We start from the raw sequence: 10,274 nt of genomic DNA, 5'->3' as shown, positions 1-10,274 counted from the left end.
AAAAAAAAAAAAAAAAAAAAAAAAAAAAAAAGGAAGGAATCATCCTTCAACATGGATACCACTCACCGTCCATGAGCAGACACTGGGGATCTACGGCAGAAAAGTCTAACATTTACGTTACTATGTTTACCACAAGTAGTAGTCCAAGGGAGGAAGATGTCCCTCCCCTGTTCGCCTTCTGCATTTGAAGATGACGCGTATACAATCACACGCCACACAATGGTGCCCCTGTCATGACTGCCTATACCACAGTGGTTGCACAATATGATGTGATCTATCAACACTATAGCTAGCTTTGTCCCTTACATGCTCTTGTGTTAAGGAGCAGTGGCAAACATCTTGTAACCTGGGGATAATAAGCTTGAAGACAAAAGCTAAGAGGCACAAGGTAGGCAAAAGAACCTATTCCCTTATGACTGTGCTGGGTTGTTAAACCAACATTTGGGCCATTGAACTATACACCTCTTTTTGTTTTTGTGCTGTTGATTTTTGGGGTTTTTTGTTTGTTTGTTTGTTTTTGTAGTGTTGGGGATTGAATCCAGAGTCTCCCACATGGTTGGTAAGTACTCTACCACTGAGCTACTCCCTCAGCCCTGGAATTCTTTTAAACAAATGATAAACATCCTTATTAATAAACTAATATTGGATTTTCTGTTACTTGAAGCCAAAATGTTCCTAATTGATAGGGAAGTCATCCATGCTGCACCTTAAGAAATCTTCCCCATCAGGCAACCACATACCCAGGATCTTGCCAATTAAAATTCCTGACGCTGTTTGGTGATAATGTTGTTAATGACAGTTAAAATCTACTGTATTAGCAAACTTAGTAACAAGAATGTGACCTTCAGGAGTAACAGTTGGAAAATCTTTTGCAGCAGCATTCGGTAATGCAACAGTAGTTTTCCTTAGCAAAGTGGAACCCAGATTTTGCATTTGATCAGAAGAGGTTCACCAGTGCAGTGGTGATGGTGGGTCAAGGCACAGAAGCAGAATCTAAGAGCTCTGCCATACACTTGGGCACTGCCACCAGCATTTTCTCTAAGGTCTCAGGCATTATCCAAGAGAGCAGAGCCAGACAGAGTTCTGAGGAGCCCTGGGAAGCTGGTACGTCTTTGAATTCCCAAGATCCTTATCTGAAGACTCACCCCTGGGCTTTGGTTGAATTTGGGAACATCTACCTCCTTCATAGCCACTCAGGACAAGAACATATACAGCCCATTTCAGCTAAAGCCAACTGTACCCACACAATTCAAGACAATACACAAACCCAAGAAATGAAACTAGAGCAGTGTGTGTGTGTGTGTACATATGTGTGTAGGAATGCACCTTGTCTAAGACAGCACAGGCCTCATCTCCTGGGTGACTCTTTTATCAGAAGGTCACCACCTTTCCCACCAACAGGGCGTTCTAAGATATAAAGAAGGAGTTGCAGCCACCAGAAGACAGGTGAGCCCTCTCATGGGGGCTCTGCAGGGCTGGACTCCATATGCCTCTCGGCCTGGCCGTCCCCCTATTTTAAGCTGATCACTCATCTTTCTACATAGACATTTAAAAAATACTTGACTTTGTACAATACAACCCATCATTCAACCCCCTTTTTCCCATTAAGACATTATTCTGGGAACATTTCTTTGCTATTTTTAGGACCATTGATTTCTTTTTGAATCATTCTGCCTGCATTATTCGTGATGTCCTCAGACAATACTTCTGGCCTGACTTTTCTATCGACACCTAGCAAAAGCATCCTGCCGATCAGTTAGCAGAGACGCAGCGGGAGGGATGGGCTGGAGAAGGAACCTCAGCTCCTTTGGCCCCTCCTCTCCGTCCCCTGCAGAAAGAATCACTATAACAGTAATGACGCCGCCACCCTGCCTTTATGTGGAACATTGTACTTTTCAAAGAGCACGCACCTCTCAATGAAGAACAAATAATATCTTTCCAAGGGTGAGAACAGAACAGCGTGCCAAAGGAACAGTTTTTGATTGGGGTGGGGAAGGTAGGGAGGCTTTTTTTAAAAAACAGTTTCACGTCCCTCCTGAGGAAGGGAAATCTATTCATTCTGTTCGTCATCTCATTTACTTTCAGGCTTAGACCTTTTGATTATTCCATAAAGACCCATTTCAACTTGGTGAAAGTAAGGTTGAGTATGTATCTGATATAAATGGATACTTAGGTTTAACGATAAAATACATACAAGAATATTCATAGAAACTTTACTTATAATAGTTTCCAACTGAAAACAATGTAAATGTCCATCAATAGCAGAATGCATAAATAAAATATGACATAGGCACACAATGGAATAGTACACAGTGCTAAAGAGGAACAAACTCTGATAACCATATAACATCCTGTTGGGTGAAAAGCCAGACACAAAGGAGTACACGTCATGCAATTATGTGATGGTCAAGAGCAGATGAAGTGAATCTTGGGTGACAGAGGTCACCTTTTGGTGAGGAGGGGACAGTATTGACTAGGAGGAGACATGAGGCAACCTTACCTAATGCTAAATTAGAAATGTTTTGTGTTTCTGAAAAGTGATTTGGAATGAGGTACATTTAAAGTAGACAAGCAGGCTCTATCTCTCTCTCTCCTTTTTTTTTTTTTGGTACTGGGGATCAAACTTGGGTCCTTGCACTTGCGAGGCAGGCAATGGAACCACTGAGCTAGATCCCCAGCCCAAGCGGGTTTTCTAATCCTGTGGCTACATTGTGGCTGTGTGAGTCTAGATTCTGAGAGACCTTCAGCATTCATTCAATCCTTTGCCTCTAGAAGTCTATACTCTACAACATTTATTGATGGGTAGCTTTTGAATGAACAAATAAAGGACTTTCTTTCCATTCTTCAGATACTTTACATGGAAACAAATTGCTCACTGGCCAACTGCTGCTTTCTCATTTGATTGACACCTTAGTCAACCAAAATATAAGTGGTCCACATTCAATAGGTGAGAAGTACTTAAAGCCCTCTCTGAAGCAAAGGCGTCTGGGAGGATGAAGAGGATGGACCAGACCAATGGTGGTGAAGCTTTTAGAGCTTTTGACGCTGTGCCATGTATGCCAAAGGTTCACCACCACTGGGTTAGAACCATCCAAGTGTTCAAGGCCTTGACTCTTGACTCCGGCTGAACTTATTCTGCTCTCTGGACTTGAGGCCTTTGAAGTACAATGTACCCTTGCAAGATTTCCTGGCTTTCTTGTTTGGACTGGAGAGGAATGAGAAACACCATTCTTCTGGTATTTTGGGACCTTGTCTTCCTGTCCAGTCCCTAAAAGAGGAAGTTTGGAGAGGGGCAAAGGTTCAATCTAGTCTTACCATTTACAGAGCATCTGATGTTGCCCCGGGCATGTCTCCCCTGAGACTTCACCCCTCCACTGACCTGGGCACCCTCTTCTCATTGTTTTTCCAATCCAAAACCAGTCAGGGTAGGACCTTTTTATTTTTAAAAAAAGAAGAAGAAAAAAAAGCTTTCTCAAAGGTTTTTCTATCCTGGCTTGAATCATCTTTTTGAGGACAAATAATAATTTTTTAAAAAAACCTTGGGCATTTGAGTAGACCTAGTTATTTTCAAAATCTTTCTTGTGATCCTGTCGACCAAGTTATGGAAGCCATTATTTCCTCCAATTAAAACAGCACATCAGAGAGGTGCCAGGCTCTTTTGTGGTCTCACAGTGGTACCACAGAGGAGCTGGGGCCAGAACCTGCATGTGCTAATTGCGAGCCTATCTCCTCTGTTCTCCTTTGTTCCCCTCTGCCTAACTGTGAGTTCACAGCCTCTGACCCTCATCATCCACCTGGGAGTGAGAAGACCCAATGTCACCAGACAGACCAATGATAAAGATAGGCTTCCAGACTCATCCTGTGTTCCAAATAGCCTCTGTTACCTTCCCCAGACCCCTGCACAGAACTTGGAACTGAGGAGTCACCAGTGAAAGAGGACTGAGCTAATCTTAGGTGCTGCAAGCTTGGTAGTCCCCAACTTCTATTGAGTGTAAAACCATGGAGTAGGGAGGATGGACTATAGCTCTTTATGCCCACCTGGCATTTTCCAATAATAACAATTATAATTATTGTTATTATCATTATTATTACTCAGAGCTTATTGTGTGACAGAAACTTTAAAATGTTTATATGGCTTATATCAACAAGACAATGATTTTTGTGAAATAGATCCTTTTCTAATCATACATTTAATTAGACGAGAAAACGATGGCTCTGATTAGTGGCTCAAGATTACTCAGGCAGTATGTGGGAGGGTCAGGACTGAACCTCAGGCAGCCCAATCCCAGAGAGCAGCCACTCAGTCTCAGGCAGGTCCCTGCCTGGAGAACTTGACTCATGGCCACGGGAAATCTGTAGCAGATGCCTCCGATTGCCTGTTCCTGGACTGACAGACCACCTTCGCTGCAGGTCTACCTGCCTACGGTTTTGGTAACTCTCCTTCCATTCCTTCCTCCTCCTCTCTACCCTAACTTATTTAATTTCCTTGTCCTTTTTATTTCCCACATGTTAAAAAGTTGTCTCCCTTGTTTTTCTCATTTCTCCAAATTGTTCCTCTTCCTTTTTTCTTCCTTGTTCCTTTCCTTCGCCCTCTTTCTCTGTCTCTCACAACCATAAGTTAGGAAATCACGCAGAGGGAGGCTTAGGGCATCCCCAGAAGCCACCCTTTTTTTCACCCATTCAGGATGAGTCAATCTGCTCAAGTGCTCAGCTGTTCATTCAGTCTGTTCACTGGACACCAGGAGGGGCCAGACAAGAGGCACACGATACTTAAAAGAGGAAGGCATTAAACCAAAAACTAACATCACAGAGGGAAAAGAACATTTGGATTAGAGGAAGGGAACACTGCCAGGAGGAAACAGTGATGCTTGAGCTGGCCTGGAAATCACAGTAGCTAGCTAAGTCTTAAGAAGGACCTACCTTATATCTGATTCTTGTGAGGCACACCACCTTTTTAATCTTCACAGTATGAATGTTTAATGTTCATGGTAATCCCAGGCAGTGGGTACTATTATTGGGCCCATTTTGTAGATGAGGAAACAGTAGCACAATGAAGTCAAATGATTCACTCAAGGTCCAAAAGCTAATGAACAGCAGCATGTCCATTTTGTGTGGCTATAACAAAATACCTGGTGCTAATACTTTACAAAGAACAGAGGCTTATTTGGCTCATGATTCTGGTGGCTGGAAAATCCAAATAGCATGGTGCCTACACCTTGCCCCCCACTATGTCACAACATGGCAGAAAAGTGGAAAGAGAACTAGCCTTGTGCAGAGGGGGTCACATGTGCAAGCAAAGAAGCAAGAAAACAGGCCTGATGCTTTTGAGACAGCGTGCTCTTAAGCAAACTGTACTAATCTCTTCTAAGGACAGAGTCCCCAGACCTAATTACCTTCTATTACCCACCTCTCAAAAGTTCTGCTACCTCAACTCTGCCATACTGGAGACTGAACTTGAAGAACTGAATCTCTTGGGGGCAAATCATGTCCAAGCCATAGTACAAGGTAAGAATTCAAAACCTGACACTGGGCCCCAGTGGGCCCCACAGCTGATGCTGTCAAAGTCTAGGGTGAATGGCTGAGAATTCAGGGAAGGTTTTGTGGAGGAGGAAACAGTTGAGGTAAGATCTAAGGATAAGAAGAGCTTGATTCTCAAATATGCCACAAAATATGGCTATTTCCCTCCTGCCCGGGGGCATGGCAGACATCACTAATTAATTAGTGCACCCTTTTCTCAGATCAGGACCAAGATTTCTGGGGAAAATGCTCCAAGTTGTCCCTCCTGACTAATTAAAATTGGTCCAAGAGTTAAAACTTGTTTGTCATGCTGGGTTTGCTAATCCCCCTAGCCAGCAATTTAGAATCACTTGGATGAAGCTATAAAGGGCCTTCTCAGTTCAGTGACAGTGAGACAGCAACCATTAGTCACCTGATGTAGGTAGTAGTACGGTGCATATACTCCCAGCCCAGTAGTTACTTGAGCTGCCTGGACTAAGCCCTCCCACCCAGGACCAGAGTGACAAGGAAAGACTGGGAAACTGGAAGATCTGTGACCTTCTAAGGGGGTTGTCTGGGAAATGAAAATCAGCTGTGGGCCATGCATCCAACAAACAACTTTCATCACTGACTCACAGCCAAAGAGAAATTATGCCCAGAATGGTCATCATGGTTGGTCCTAAACACCAGCTTCCAAGCAGGGAATTCAAAACATCTGCCCAAGTGGTGACCTCTACACTGCATCCCTTCTCACATTCCCGCCCTGCCCAGCTGTTTGTGGGCAGGCAGAGCCCAGCTCCCTGCAAAAACCCCAAACAAGGGCAACGTGAGTTGGGGTGAGGGTTAGGGGGAAAGGGGGATGCGGTAGCTAAAATAAGGCTGTTAAAAAATCTCTTACACCTTTGACTAGCTCTTCTATTTTCCTTGAGTCCTGCCTTTGTTTTAAGTGCTCACATTACACATTGTCTTTTTAAAAATATACATTGAATGTGGTTATATGAATAATAGATCAGTATGATATAAGTGATATTTAGTAACCGATAATTACTACGTGTTAGCCATCTGCTATTCCTCAGGGTTTCACCAAACCCTTTCATAAAAGCAAAATGATACTCTGCAGCCAAATTATATAACATTAACAGAATATTTTATATGTGAAACGCTGTATTTCTTTACTTTTCATTCAACTGAAAATGTACACAGTCAGTAACAAGCCATTTCAGCTGCATATTTATCCAAAACATTTCATAGGCAAAAAAAGTCAAGTGAGAAAAATAACAGTTCAGCCACATGAGGGCTAGGAAAACACATTAGAAAAGGGATCCTCATTACAATAATAAACGAGGGTCCAATTAAGGCGGCCACATGCAGGGCGGGGCCACACTTGGCAGGGAAAGCCTGCGCTTTGGCGGTTTTGCCCTTGACTTCCAGAGCTTCCCCAGCACCCTCACCGCATTCCCAGGCTGGGGCCGCCGCAGCTGAAGAGCTGAGGAAGCCTTGGCAGCTCGGGCCAGCGTCCCGCCTCGCGTTTTGGAAAGCACTTCTTCACTGTAAGCAAACACTGCTGTCTAGGTGTGTCGGGGCTCCCACCTCATCTCTCCGGAATGCTGACTCCTGGATGCTGCAGTGGTTCGGGGATGGACGAATGTGGCAGGGGAGGACCCAAGAAAGCAGAGCCAGGAGAAGACCCAGCCCGGCCCCACCGATGGGGGAGACAGTGCAGCTCTGGCCCCGTGGCGCTTGCCGAGCGAGCGTGGGTTCGGAGCCCTGGGTGGGAGGTGTGGGAAGAAGGCTTGGACTTTGCTCCTGCGGGGCCACAAGACAGGCGTGAGTGGTGCTTGAAGGTTATATGCCTCCTGCAATGCTTCATTTTCTCCCCTGAGGACAACATACTTCTTTCCTGGGTTATTTGAGTACTAAATGAGATTACAAATGTCAAGTGCTAAGATAGCGTCTGCCCCATAAGAATCCGTTAAGAAATGATTGTTTTGATTATTATTAATCATGTGATCTAGTTAAGCGTGTGGAAGAAACTCCAGCTGCTGAAAGTGGAACAGAGACAAGAGAATCGCGGAGCGAAAGCAGGGCTGGGCAAGAAAGGCTGCCCAGAAGAGGCGAGTTTCACCGAAGAGCTCCTTTCTCAGTCTCAGATCCGAAGGATAGCCGCTTGTTTCCAGTCACTGGCGAAGGTCGGGAGGCCCCTGAGGTGGGGGCCCGGGAGCCATCACCACCCCCGCTCCAGGAATCAGATCAACAGCGGGTTGATCTGCGGTGACCTGGGTCCGTGGAATAGGCTGACAGCTCCCTTCCAGGCGATTCTCAAGGGCACTTCATGTCCCTGCCTCAGCGGTTTACCTGTAATCACTCTTCTCGGAACGGCTCCGTCCTTGCCACAGCATCTGCCATTTACCTCCTGCCTCTTTAGAGGACCGGGGCCATTTTTCCAGTATATGTTTGCAGAACGTAATATTTACGTTCCTGGCGTGGAGTTGGCTCATGTACACAGCACATCCTAATTCCTTATTTCGTCCCCTTGCGCTCCCCTCCTCCCCTTCCCTCCATCTCTTGATCCCCTTCTCATTTGAGAAAGAGCTATCTCCTTACTTCCTATTATCTACCTTTTATTTTGCTCTTTATTTATAATCTGGATTTCTCATATAAGAGAAACCATGTGATATTTACACTTGTGCGTCTGATTTATTTCACTTAATATACAGTCTCAAGGCGCATCCATTTTCCTACAGATGACTCAAATTTATCTTTCTTTATAGCAGAGTAATACTTCATTGTGGGTAAATACTGTTAAACAATTCTTTCCTCTCTCCCTTCTACCTTCAGGCAGAAAGGGACAGGGGGAGAGACCAGAACAACTGGGATGACCAGTAAGGACAGGCAAGGAAAGAAGAGGCTTAGCAGCATGGGGGGCCTGAGCCCGTCCCCAGAATTCACCTCAACTTCACTACTGAGAAAGCCAGCACCTTTGCTGCAGGACAGCATCCAGCCAAAAGGGCACCAGCCACTTTCCGCCTTTTCACCTGGACATCCCACTGCCCAGGGCTGGTGGATCATAGGCCGCCTCTCTCTGCCCCTTCGTTCAGCCAGCCTAGGGTGGGCGCTCACTCATCCAACGTGTAAAAACTCAGACTCGAAGCCCGCAATGCAGGACTCCTGGCTCTACAAGGCAGTTGCTCTGCTTGTGAGGCCTGAGGCACAGCAGGACCCTATTTTCTGCACTTTGATATGTGGCTTTGAAAAGTTCAGTTTAAATTCAAACTGATAAAATCCATTCTGATTATAAATACAGCAGCTATTTAAAGGAACACTGCTTTTTAGAATGAATCATTCGTATTACTTTTCCTCTTTTAGGTAATATACCCAGTTTGGCTTAGATCTAAAATGTTCCCCGAAAGTGTCATGTGTTCAGAGGCGGAGATTTTGGGAGGTGATTGGGTCATGAGGGTTTTAACTTCACCAGTGGATTAATTCATTGATGAGATCATAATTTAATAGCATTTTTAAGAGGTGAAAGAAACTTAGGAGGTGGAGCCCATTGAGAGGAGTGGGTCATGGGGTTAGGACCTTAGAAAGGATATCTTCTCCCTGCCCCTTCCTCTCTGGATCTTTCTCTCTTTGCTTCCTGACTGCTTTGAGGTGAGCAATTTTCTTTCATTGTGCCCTTCTGCTATGATGTTTCTGCCTTGGATCCAGCTGACTATGGGCTGAAACATTTGAAACCATGAAGCCAAATAACCATAACATAATTACCTTTATGTTGTGTTCATTGTTAACTTAGCCAAATAAAACAAGGAGTGATTGACTTGTAGTGCAGGTTCCATAGTGACTGATGGCAATGCTGGATCCAAACAAGTGGCCCCTGTGCTTATGGTGTAGTTACCATATGCCACCCCCCACCCCTACGCAGCAAGTTATGGGAGATATGCCAGGAAACATAGACCCTCTCTGCAGGTTTTTGTTTCTTCGTCTACAAAACAAGGCATTGGATAAGATGATGTCTAATAGGTCTTCTAGCTCTGGTGGTCTATGATTTCAGGCTAATATCTACACTCTAAGAGACCTGAGAATCTTTCTGGAAGGCAAGGCACAACACATACCTTCCAGTGAGGTAGCAGTGGGGTAGGAGATGCCATAGAGGAAAAAGATCTAAAAGCTCTTTCTCTAGTCCCCAGGGCATGGCAGTTCCTTCCAAGGTGCAGAGACCTCCCATGAGGACCAGCAGAAGGCTGGGTCGTGGCAGAGGTGTAGGCCTGGTGATGGGCAGGGGCTGAGATGGTGGGAGGGATGGCATGCAGTGAGGCTGGAAAGACCTTGGGGCAGCAGGTACTTGGGGGTTTCCTAAAGGGGGAAGAGTAAGGTGAGAGTTCTGTTGGGGAGGCATGGCGTGGCAGCTGCATGGTGAGAGGGCCATGTGAGGAGAGTGCATCTCCTCTCAACAGAGGGCACCACTAAGAGTCTCATGGTGTCCCTGGTTGACCAGGGACTTATTTCTTAAAAATTAATTAAAGCATGTTTTCACTTCCTGGCATTTCCTGGTAGTGGCATTTTGAAAGTACACAATGTTATTATTCTAACTAGGTTTTTCTGTTTGCTTTAATGTTTTTTCCCCATTCTACCTTCCACATATAGGCTCTGTTTTTGTTGCAATAAAGTGGTCTTGAGCACTCTGGCCCATTTCACTCCACCAATGGCCTGTCCCATAGTTGTGGACAAAATACTTAATGTTCTCAAGCCTTGATTTTTTTTTTTTTTTTTTTTTTTTT

This window comes from Fukomys damarensis, unplaced genomic scaffold (genome assembly GCF_012274545.1).
Source record: "Fukomys damarensis isolate Sample0158 unplaced genomic scaffold, DMR_v1.0_HiC HiC_scaffold_2, whole genome shotgun sequence".
NCBI lineage: Eukaryota > Metazoa > Chordata > Mammalia > Rodentia > Bathyergidae > Fukomys > Fukomys damarensis.
The sequence above is the reverse complement of the archived record's forward strand: the minus strand, read 5'-3'. Positions refer to the sequence as shown.